Here is a 12675-nt window from a genome sequence, read left to right as displayed (position 1 = left end):
AATATCTTTAAAAGTCCGAGAAGAGATAAATTCCCCAGTTTTTGTACAACTAGGTGCCAACAAAACTGAATATGCTCAGACCTGCAAATAGCTCTCATTTTAGCTCTTAGTGTCTTTTTTACAGGGCGCTATAGTAAATACTAAAATTAGCGCTTGGCTAAAATGCATTTTTGAGAATGAAAATTGGCACTATTATAGTCCTATGCAAGTTTCAGCCATTGATTCTAATGGTACAATAAAAAAAATACTTTTAATGTTGAAATGAAATGTATCTTTCTCTGAAATAAATGTTCCTTGCAACAATGTTGCTGCTTCTATTATGTTTTTTTCTCCTCTATTTTGATTTTAAGAATACTAGAATGTGGAATGTTTTGACGTTTTGGTAAAATATATTTTTCTCTGTCACTTTCACTTGTTACTCTCCATCTCACAACAATCTTTACCCCAAACTCACACAGGTGTCTTTATAATCCACAAACAATACCATTGCTGATGCAAATTTAAAATTAATCACAATTTTTTGTGCTTTTTATTATTTCCAAATAATCATAATTTGAGCCAAAAAAATTTGATATGTGTACCAACATCACAAATCAAAATGTAATTCCCCAAAATTTTAGGATAATATCACTATTCACTACTAATATCACTATACACTCACCCACAAAGAACCACCAAATATCACAGAATAAATCAAGAAGAATAACTCTTGAGTAATATAATTCCATCACCTGTATGTCCAAAGAAATGCAGTATTTATGTGTATTTACGTGTAGGAGGTAACCACATGTGGCAGCTCTGTGGCTTAGAGGTTAGAACTTCTGCTTAGTATCTCTGAGGGTCTGGGTTCGTAATCCCAAACATGCTGCTTCATGTAGAGAAGTTGTCTCATCTCCCAGGTCCTTTTACTATGTCTAAATGTAGTATTTATGTGTAGGAGGGTTCCACCACCATTGTAAGTCTTGCCAGATACACTATTTAGCCAAAAGTATTGGGACACCTGCCTTTACACACACATGAACTTTAATGGCAGCTCAGTCTTAGTCCGTAGGGTTAAAATTTGATTTGGCCCACCCTTTGCAGCTAGACCAGCTTCTGGGAAGGCTGGGAAGGCTGTCCATAATGTTTAAGAGTGTGTCTATGGGAATGTTTGACCATTCTTCCAGAAGTGCATTTGTGAGGCCAGGCACTGATGTTGGATGAGAAGGCCTGGCTCGCAGTCTCTGCTCTAATTCAGCCAAAAGGTGTTCTATCGAGTTCAGGTCAGGACTCTGTGCAGGCCAGTCAAGTTCCTCCACCTCAAACTCACTCATCCATGTCTTTATGGACCTTGCTTTGTGCACTGGTGTGCAGTCATGTTGGAACAGGAAGGGGCCATCCCCAAACTGTTCCCACAAAGTTGGGAGCATGAAATTGTCCTAAATGTCTTGGTATGCTGACCCCTTAAGAGTTCCCTTCACTTAAACTAAGAGGCCAAGCCCAACCCCTGAAAAACAACCCCACATCATAATCCCCCCTCCACCAAATGGTTTGAACCAGTGCACAAAGCAAGGTCCATAAAGACATGGATGAGTGAATTTGGGGTGGAGGAACTTGACTGGCCTGGACAGAGTCCTGACATTACACAACAAAACACCTTGGGGATGAATCATAATGGAAACTGTAAGCCAGGCCTTCTCGTCCAACATCAGTGCCTGACCTCACAAATGCTCTTCTGGAAGAATGGTCAAACATTCCCATAGATACACTTCTAAACCTTGTGGACAGCCTTCCTAGAAGAGTTGAAGTTGTTGTAGCTGTAAAGGGTGGGCCAACTCAATATTGAACCCTACGGACTAATGCCCCGTACACACGGTCGGATTTTCCGACGGAAAATGTGTTATAGGACCTTGTTGTCGGAAATTCCGACCGTGTGTAGGCTCCATCACACATTTTTCATCGGATTTTCCAACACACAAAGTTTGAGAGCAGGATATAAAATTTGTCGGAAATTCTGAATGTGTGTACACAAATCCGATGGACAAAGTGCCACGCATGCTCAGAATAAATAAAGAGATGAAAGCTATTGGCCACTGCCCTGTTTATAGTCCCAACGTACGTGTTTTACGTCACCGCGTTCAGAACGATCGGATTTTCTGACAACTTTGTGTGACCGTGTGTATGCAAGACAAGTTTGAGCCAACATCCGTCGGAAAAAATCCCAGGATTTTGTTGTCGGAATGTCCGAACAAAGTCCGACCGTGTGTACGGGGCATTAGACTGGGATGCCATTAAAGTTCATGTGCGTATGAAGGCAGGCGTCCCAATACTTAGGCCAATATATTGTATATTGCTTGCGACACTGGATGGTAACTTAGGACTGGTTCACACCACAGAGATGCAGACAACATGTGTGAGGCTGCCCGCTGGTGACGTGGGTAGCAATTCTGTCTAGCAGCACTCGAGTTGCTGGTTCAATTCCCCAACATACTAATGCTTGTGATGAAGTTTATGGCTCCATGCACACTGGACTTAAAAAACGTTGATTCTACAGATGTTTGATTTTTTTTCTCCTGCCTCTAGAAGCACTTCTGTTGTATTCTATGTGTCTTTGCACATTATGACTACTACAGGCGTTTTCTGTCAGGGACATTCAGAGGCAGGAAAAAAAAACCTTCCCTATCGCATTTTCTGGAGAAGTTTAGGAGCTGTAAAAACGTCAAGTTTCAACGTTTTTAAGTAAAAATGCAATGCAGTGTGCAATGCATTCTGGTTATTTTGGGAGTAAAACTTTTGCAGAGGGGCGTGTAGTGAAAAAAACTCCTATAAATTAAACTTAAACTCTCATAAACTCACCTAAACTTTGTACAATATGCTTTCTATTTGTGTCCTTTACGCCACGTTTTTTAAGCTAAAAACATTGACGTTTTTTCTACTCCTAGTGTGCATGGAGCCTATATGTTCTCCCTGTGTGGGTTTCTCACCACAGTCCAAAGACATGCTGGCATATTATTTGTCTCCTGTCGAAATAGGTTCTAATGTAAGAAAGTTTGTTTTGGACTTTAGATTGGAAGCTTATTGCAGCCAGGGACTGATGTTAATGTTTGTTAGCACTAATCATGCCCAGGGACTTAGAGTGCTTTAACACTGAAAGCGCCCGGGAATCGGCGGTAAAGAGCCGCTATTTTTAGCGGCACTTTACCGTTGTTTTTGCTGCGCTTTTCGACCGCTAGCAGGGCTCTTTTAACCCCCGCTAACAGCTGAAAAAGGGTTACATCGGCACTTTGTCAGGGGTTCGGCGGTGCTGCCCATTGATTTCAATGGGCAGGGGCACTTTAGGAGCGGTGTATTCACCGCTCCTAAAGCGCTGCAAAGAAGCTGCTTGCAGGACTTTTTTTGACGCCCTGCCAGCGCAACGCCCCAGTGTGAAAGCACTCGGCCTTTTACACTGGGATTGCAGCTGAGGCTTTTTTCAGGCGCTTTATAGGCACTATTTTTAGACAGGGTCTTAGACATTTAAAATTGTAGTGTTTACACTGCGCAGGTACATATGCTTAGAAAACTGTTGCTTTGTTTATGTGCATGCAAATGGACTTCGATCTTTGGCCTGTAGTTGGAGATTTGATGCACATAGCCAAGGGCTAACACAGTTGCAAATATTATTATGTGTTCCTGCTCATCAGGTGCAATCACTTTAGACATACACAAAGAGACAGATTGGAAGATACTGGTGGGCGTGTACTTCTATTGGGCGTGTGTCAGTGTGCTAACAATACAACCTCTCTTATATCAAGGGCTGCAGTAGGGGGGTTCGTTTGGCCTGAGAAGGCCAAGTTTTTTGCTGTGATTTGTGGGGCAGAGGGAATGATATTGTGCCTATTGACAAATGCCCAACTAGGGCTGTTTGCTGAAATTCTTGTGCATTTTTTCAATCAAAAGAGGGTTGACGGCATCACCTCCTGAAAGTGTGCATTGTACTCAGCAGCATAATTAGAAATAGACGTGGCCCCCCAAAATCCATACCAGACCCTTATCCGAGCGTGCACCCTCCCCTTCTGAACCGTACCAGGCCACATGCTCCAAAGCACCTTGTCCCCATGTTGATGAGGACAATGGCCTCTTCCTGACAACCCTGGTCGTTGGTTGTCGGTCTGTGGGCAGGGGGTTTATCAGAATATGGAAGCCCCCTTTAACAAGGGGGCTCCAGATCCTGCCCCCCATGTGAATAGGTATGGAGTACATCGTACCCCTACCCATTCACCAAAAAAAGCAGTGAAATGTAAAATAAATCAATAGCAAGTTTTTGACAAGTCCTTTATTGTAAAATATCTCCGAGCTGTCTTCTTCCCTGAGCCGTCTTCTCCAGATGCTGTTTCTCCCTCCTCCATCTTGTCCCCGAGCTGTCTTCTCTCAGAGCCGTCTCTCCTGCTGCCGCCGTCTTCTCCATCTTCTGTGTTCTTCAGCACCACCGGTTACCCACTAATAAAAAAAAAAGCTGATGTTCTTCTGAGGCGGTCTTCCTCCGCTGTGTTGTCACCCTCTGTGTGGCGTCTCTTACATAGCCATGGAGTGGGCTCTCCGGGTGACGTTATCGGATGGCCACAGTAGGTCGCCTCAGAAGAACATCGGCTTTCTTTTTTAGTAGCAGGTAACCGACTGCGCAGAAGAACACAGCAGCGGGAGAAGACGGCGGCGGCAGTAGAGATGGCTCGGGGAGAAGACAGCTCAGGGAAAAGAAACATCAAACACTAGTAAATGTATTTTCTACATATGATTGTACTACGCTCAATAGGATAGTGGTCAGCACTTCTACCTTGAATATCTCAGGCTTTGAAAGATTTATGGGTTTGAATCCCACGGAGAGATACTAAAAGATTGACTTTGTGAAAAAATGACAATTAGCCAAAGCAGCATATGCTGAAAATTAGCAAATGCACTTTAAATTGGCTGATTCTATTATATTAACTCTTCAAATGCATGCAATGGTATATAAGTATTCAATAATATTATGGTGTGGAATTCCAAACACCACACACTAGCTAATGGGCAGTTTACATTTCTTTCTTTGTTTATTTTAATTCGCTTGTGCACTGAAAAAATAAACACGGCCTGTGGATGGTAGGTTGGCTGGTATTCAAACTTGTACCATGTGTGCTGTGGAGACATTTGAGCAGACCACTAAGCCATTGTGCTAAGTACCAGACCTGCATAATTGTGTAGTACAGCCCTCAAAATATTCACTCGCCTGTTCGCATTTAGTGAGTGAAAATTTGCTGGGGGCGAGTGGAGAGGGGGGCGCTGAGAGCAGACGAGTGACACTAAGTGCCCGGCTCTCCAGCTGCCTGAATGATAGGAGTGATGCCGCCGTAACTGCTATCATTCTGAGCACCACACAGTGCAGGCTCCGATGGCTGCTGAAGGGAGGATTTTGCTCCCCCTCCCTCCAGCTTCGAGACTGGCAGTTTCAGGCTCTGGCTGCTTGTTGTGTGGGCGGGATAGGGATGCAGCGATCTTCTGAGATCCCGCCCACCTGCCTGAATCGGCTGCCTGCTGAACCACTCACTCGCCTGTCCATCTGCCTGAACCACCTGCCTGCTCACCAGCCCATCTGCCTGAACCGTCCACCTGCCTGCCTGCACTCCTGAAAGAGGGAGATGTGAACTTATCAGGACCGAGTGTGTGCTGAGGTAAGCTCAGCTAACTACTTGTTTCATTACTCTGGCTCCCTGTCCAGCACCATAGTATTAGGGCAATGGGACTGGAACAGGCTGAAATTGAGGAAGGGGTTAGCATTGCCATGTCCACCAATGCAGGTGGGGGATGTGGGGGGGGTCAGTGGTAGTGAAAGTTAACCTCCCACATGCATTGGTCTTTATGGCAGTGAATGTTAACCTCCTAATCCCCCACCCCACCTTGCATCGGTCCTCATGGCAGTGAAATTTTAACCCACCACCCCGCCAACTCCTTCTGCATGTGGTAATGTCAGTGAAAGTTAACCCACTCCCCACACTTTGGGGGGTCATGGGAGGGGTTACATGTTAATGCCACTAACCACCAATGTAGGAGAGGGGGATATTAATACTGACACCTGTGCTAGCGGTTATTAATGCGTCCACTGACTTCAATGCTGGGAATTACTAATGCGTCATCTGATACCAGTGTTGGGGGTTAATATGATGTCCACTGACATCAATGCTAGGGGTTATTTATGCATCCTCTGATACCTGCGTTGGGGGTTATTATGGCATCTGGCACCAGTGCTGTGGTTTTTTAATGCATCCACTGACATCAATGCTGGGGGTTATTACCACAGCCTCTGATACCTGTTTTGGAGGTTATTATAGCGTCCACTGACACCAATGCTGAGGGTTATAATTAAGTTTACATTAATTTAATTTGAGTTTAGGAGCAGAATTAGGGGTGGGGCAGGGTAGGGGTTGGGTGGGGTAACTGGTGGCGAGTAACTCTTAAGTCCTGGCTAGTAGCTCAGGACTTGAAATTTTGAGCCCTAGTGTAGTATGATTAAAGAATGAACATAAATAATTACTGCTTTATAGTCACCTAAATTAAGAAATAAGTAATAAGTAAAAAAGATGAAAAAAACAACATACAGCAAATAGGTAACCTAAATGTTTAATACATGTAACTTTACAGAATAGCAGACAATACTATGTAATAATCATTCATAACTGCATTCGTTAGCAAAAGAAGGAAAAAAACAGGGAATGTTGGCCTCAGATGACGTCTTGATGACGAAACGCGTAAGGCGTGGCCTTGTGATACGCACACGTCTGCGTCTCTCTGCTTGAGCTTGTGTTTGTTCAGGTTTCTAGCTGGCGGGCAGTGGAACGCACGCCACACCACGCTGCCCAACAGCTGTGAGCCGGCTATTGGAGCATTGTCAGCTCCGGTGTTTTAACACTGTTTTAACCATTTTTACCATATTTGTTATGGGCTTTTATTAATAAACTCCAATTTTTTCGGATTCACGCTATGAAGTCTTTTCTTTCCTCACTTCATATGGATGCTTGTTATTGGGGATACTACTACATCAGAGGAGGATAAAATACCCCCGGACGGAGGATCACTTCCTGGATTCGCCATCGCTGGATTTTCTACATATGCCTTTTACCCCTGCAGGGGTTAGGCAGTCCGGTGAGTGTAAGCACGAGTGGGGGTGCAGTGAAGGACGGGGACAATATCAGTTAATGCTGAGACCACGTTTTTCTTCACCAGAAGGACACACTTTTAGGACTTTGATTTTGGACACTTACTTTCCATAAGCTTTTGTCTTTTCTCATTTTTTCAATTTTGGACTTTTTATGCACATATGTTGGGGATCGCTACTTTTATTTCTATTTTTATTTTTATTGATAAAACTGTTTGCTTGTATTGCTAAATACTGTTTTGATTGCCATAATTGTTTGTAGATTGCATTTGTGGGCACATTCCCCTATACACAGACAGATATTTGGTATATATCGAGATAATAGCATATTCACATATATTTTAGGAGCACGTTGCACTTTATTACATCACACCTATCAGGTGTTTTGTTTGCACTTGATATACCTCAGCTCTTGCAATACATTTGTTACACGCACAATATTATTAATACTTTTTACACGCATTTTTTATTCTTTTTGCACTTGTATGAATCACCATTTATGCACATATAGCCGGACAGCGCCAATTCCCCTGTTCAAAACTCTTTTAGGAATGCTAATTGCAATATACGTCAATAGATGCACAAGGGGTAGAGCACATCTCATATAAAAATGTTTCTTTCACATACATGGATCATGGTTACAGTGCAGTGCTATATAATAACTTAGCAGAAATTGGCATTTGCATATAAGCGGAATCGCTAATTAGAGCTGATTTTGAATTTACTAACGCTTGTTTGCCGCTAATAGCGCTCCTTTTCATTCGCACATTCGCCTGTTAAAATTTTTAATTGGCTAAAATGGGCGCTATTATTTGCAATAGTGCCCAGTACTTCCGGGCTCTATAGTAAATGACCCCCTATATCTATTAAGTAATGGGTGAATTCATTCACAAATCATTCAGCCAGCTCTACAAGGCTAAGGTAGTTCTTCTGACTTGGGGGACATTATTCCTTTTGCCACTTTATTGACCATTTTTGTTTGTTATTTAACACCTGGAGTGATAAGGGACAGCTGGATGGTGTGATGATCTCACTCTACATCAGTACTCTTATACTGGAAATTTTCCCTGCTATATGCCGGTGCATTTTTGATACGTTTTCCTCATATTTGAATGAAAAGGTGCATTTTGGCGCACTTTTTAAACATGCACCAGAAATAGAACATGCAAAAATGCTAGTGTGAAGAGTTTGATAGGATTTAAAGGGATACATTTTTCATGTATTTTTGTTTCAAAACAGCATCAAAAACTGATCAGTGTGAAAGGGTTCGAAAACAGGAGCTGGAGGTACCTGATGTCTGGCACGTTAACTAGTTGCAGACTGCGACGGACTGCCTGGCACCTCGCCTGGGTGCCTCCACCAAACAGTGCCTCCTGCCCTCCAAACCCTTTCAGCAGACCAAGAGCTTCTACCTGCCCCTCACCCCAAGCTTTGTACACAGACAAGATGTTGAGGTAAAACCCAAAGGATTATCTTTTTAGAACAGCGCCACACCTACTGTTTTAATCCATTTAAAATTCAACAAATAAAAAGAAAGTCCCATATACTGTAGACAGTGAAAACCACTGCGTCATACAGTGCCAGTTCATATATCTTTTGCAGTGCTTTTGCTGACCCACCAGGTGCAATGCCTGCTCACCTGAAATATCTGACCCCCTTACAGAGTCAAATGTCCCTCAGACCAATTCCTCCTTCCCATCCAGGGGAATAGCTGCTACCTTTCTTCACTCCTCAGTCCTCAGCATAATATACCATAAAACAAAATGAAAAAACCATAGTGCCCTCTGTTTCCACTCATTTATTATAAACCAAAAAAATTAAAAAAAGGATTAAAAACACTCACAAGGAAATAAAGATAACACGCATGTAAAATCATCAGCTCACTACGCTGATCCTGATAGTTACTACGTGATGTCACATGCTTTGGCTCCTCCCACCCATGGTGGGAGGATGTCACGTAGTAATTATCAGTATCAGAACAATAAGTAGTTTTCACAAGTTACACTTTATTGTAGCACTCAATTTTTCATAAGCGCTTATTTAATAGGGTACGCCTTATTGTAGCACTAACTTTTAATTTAGTTTGTTTCTTATATGTTTTTATTATTTTTTTTATATATACACCCGTTGCACTACACTTATTTTATATAGAATTTTTCATTAGATACATGTGGTGGTTTTAGAGAACACACTGATGAAGTGTTAGCAGCAATTTATGCCTGGGTTATAAGCTGCACTACTTTAAACAATTTTATAGTAAGGTTGAGTTGGTGGTTCTGCTGATTATTTTCATTAATAAACTGCTTTGACTAAGCCTATTGTGTGTGTAAATTCAGCTTAAGCTATTGAACTATGTAAACAACTGGATAGAAAGTTTGAGAAAAGGAGCATAAAGTTTCTTCTGCTGGCCTCAAAGGAGAATTCTAAATATGTTTATACAATTTTTCATATTTACCTGATAAGGAAAAAAAAACTATTTGTATTTTTTTTTTTTTTTTAGCCCTAACGTTAGTAAAAAAAGAAACAGAAATATGAACAAAATGTTTCCTTTAAAGTTATGGTTCTAAAATTAGGGACTGGGATATTCGGCTGCCAATTTTATATAATTCTCTGAAGTCGTCAAATGAAGTACACTGTGAGTGCTAGTAGTGGAATATTATTTATTAGTGAAAGACGTCAGCAGCTGATACTCCTCCGACCTCATCAGGGAGATCTGCTCATTCTCAGTAACTGAGTTCAGATTAAAGGTCTATTATTATCTTCTCTTAGGAGACTTTTTTCTTGCCTCTATCTATAATTAACAGAACAAACCTGGGATGTTTAACCAGCAATTTTCTAAATCTTGAACTCTTTAGATTTCAGTAACAATTCTCAGAACCTGTAAATGCTTAATTTGGGAAAAATTGCTATGCCCCCCCCCCCCCCGAGAATATCCAGAGAGAAAACCAAACTAGCTATTATGTTAAACCAAACCAGCTATTATGTTATGTTATTAGTGTCAGCAGAGTGAGGACTCCTCATCTGTTCCCACCACCGGCTCCAATAATTATCTGTATGTCCTTTTCTATTTATAAGAGTGAGCAATAACTACAAGGGAACTCGCCATACAGATTGCGCTACTCTATAGAGTATGTATATATACACAACATAAATATATATATATGTTTTAATTTTAAATCCTGGAATGGAACTCTTGGATAAGAATGATACCAATGATTAATCGCGCACTGTAACACAATGGAATTTCAAGTTCATGCTATGAGCACGTGGTGTAACATTTTATTTAATCAAAGAATTATAGGAAACATAAATAAAATTTGAAATGGGTAAACTATAGACCTCTGACAAGGTGGTTCCTCACTCTACTACTTATTTGCAACAAGGTCTTTTTTTTATTGGTAAGTGCTGAATATACTGCAGGAAATTAAATTGCAGCTCTGGCCTTAATGATTTTGTGCGTTTAAAAAAAAAAAATGTTTATTATAGAAAATGAAGCATACAAAATGAAGCATACAATGTATACATAAGTTTTTTCATCTTGAACAAAATTGTAAAGAAATAATAAAGAGAATATATTATAATCAAAGTAGGATATAAAGGAGGCAGAACATCTTAGTCTACATTATATCTGTACCAGTAGTACCGTAGTTCTTGTGGTAATCCACTCAGTAGATCAAGTTATTCGATTACCATAGTTCTGATAGATAGAATGTTTCTTATAAGTGGGAGGGGGGAAGGTTGGAATAGTATATGTTAAGTTAGTGGTTATTAATCTAAAGGAGTAGTAAATGATTTCTAAAACAGAAAAGATTATTAGTACATAGTCTCAAATGTTTATTCCTATGACTGTAGTCTTATCAGAAGTCAGTTAGTGTTTTGTAGTCCTCAGATAGTTTGAAGAGGTACCAGGATCTCCACATTTTATGGAATTGTGTGGAAGTTTCTTTCGTAATAGCGATGGTTTCTTCCATTTCATGAATTGCGTTAGTTTTTAGAAGGCAATCTTTTATTGATGGTGTGTGTCTAGTTTTCCATTTAGTGGTATGAGCGTTTTTGCAGAGTTAAGTAGGTGTCTCACCAGAGATTTCTTGTATTTCCTATACGAGAGATTGTTAACATGGAGAAGGCAACAAGCTGGGTCTAGGTCCATTTTTGTTTTTTGTAATGTGTTTTATCCATTTTATAATCGTTTGCCAGTAGCTTTGAATTGTAGGGCAAGACCACCAGTTATGGAGAAAGGTCCCTCTGCCTGTGTTGCATCTCCAACAACTCATTCCTGAGGTGACCAACTTTTGATTTTCACAGGGATGATGTACCACTGGCTGCAAATTTTAAAGGAGGTCTCTTGGGTGCGTGTGCTTAAAGAACATTTATGGGTGAAGACACAGGCTTTTTCCCATTGTTCTTCTGATTGGGGCTATATAAATCATGAACAATAATAATAATAATATGTGGATATTTAGGTCCTCTCAATAATTTAATTCACTCGGTATCTATTATTTCCAGAACACTGGAGAAGAAGTTTGACACAAGATGATTTGATTTTTAAAAAAATCCCCAATTTACTATTTGAATTTTTAGCAATTTTTTGTTTTTTAATTTTCATAAACTGAAAAAAAAATGACAAAACATAAAATATACTGAAAAAACTAAAGTGTATTGAAGCAAAAATCCATAATTTGTCCTGATTTTTACTGAATAAATTCCCTATTGTCGGTGTCACTATATCATTCCTGTGCCAGGATGACTGACAGCACTTCAATAAACAAAGGATGAGGGTCATTCTAACTGAAATTTGTCAAAAAAAAAATTCTAAATGTTTTCTTTTTTTTTTTTATAAATAAAATTGTAATTTACTCCATATCTATTATTTCAAGAGAACAACTGGAGAGGGAGACTGACACAAAAGAACTGCATTTAAATATATAAAAAAAATACCGGTAAAACTTTTTAAACATTTTTGAAAGCCTTTGGTTTTCATATACTAAAAACAAAAGGAAAAAATAAAGTAAAGTATATTGAAGCAAATATGCATGATTTGTCCTAAGATATTTTGTAATTATTTTTAAAAACAACAATTTAATTCACTCTATATCAAATATAGAAAAAAAAAGGAGAGGGGGATTGACACAAGTTGGCTTCATGTAAAAATAAAATAATTATCTTTTTTGACTGCGTTTTTTTTGCAACCTTTTGGTTTTTAATTTCATAAACTAAAAATGGACAAAACAGTGTAAAGTATATTCAAGAAAAATAAAAAACTATCATTTGTGCTGATTTTTACTAAATAAAATTCTCTACTGTTTGTGTCAAATTTTTTTGACAGGCTTATAAAATTACAGTGGTGTCAGGTTGAAATGGGAAGGTAATTTTTAATAAAATTCAAAAACCCAAAAATAAAAATAAATTTCAGCTTGCCAATCCTTAGATGTTGTGGCCCAATTATTTTTATTTTATTAGGCTTATTTTCTCCTGATATATCAGCCAGTAACCCACTCCCTGTTTTAAGGCTACTCCAGTCTTGGATG

Source organism: Aquarana catesbeiana, linkage group LG04 (genome assembly GCF_042186555.1).
Source record: "Aquarana catesbeiana isolate 2022-GZ linkage group LG04, ASM4218655v1, whole genome shotgun sequence".
In the NCBI taxonomy this organism is placed as follows: Eukaryota; Metazoa; Chordata; class Amphibia; order Anura; family Ranidae; genus Aquarana; species Aquarana catesbeiana.
This window is presented reverse-complemented; position numbering follows the sequence as displayed.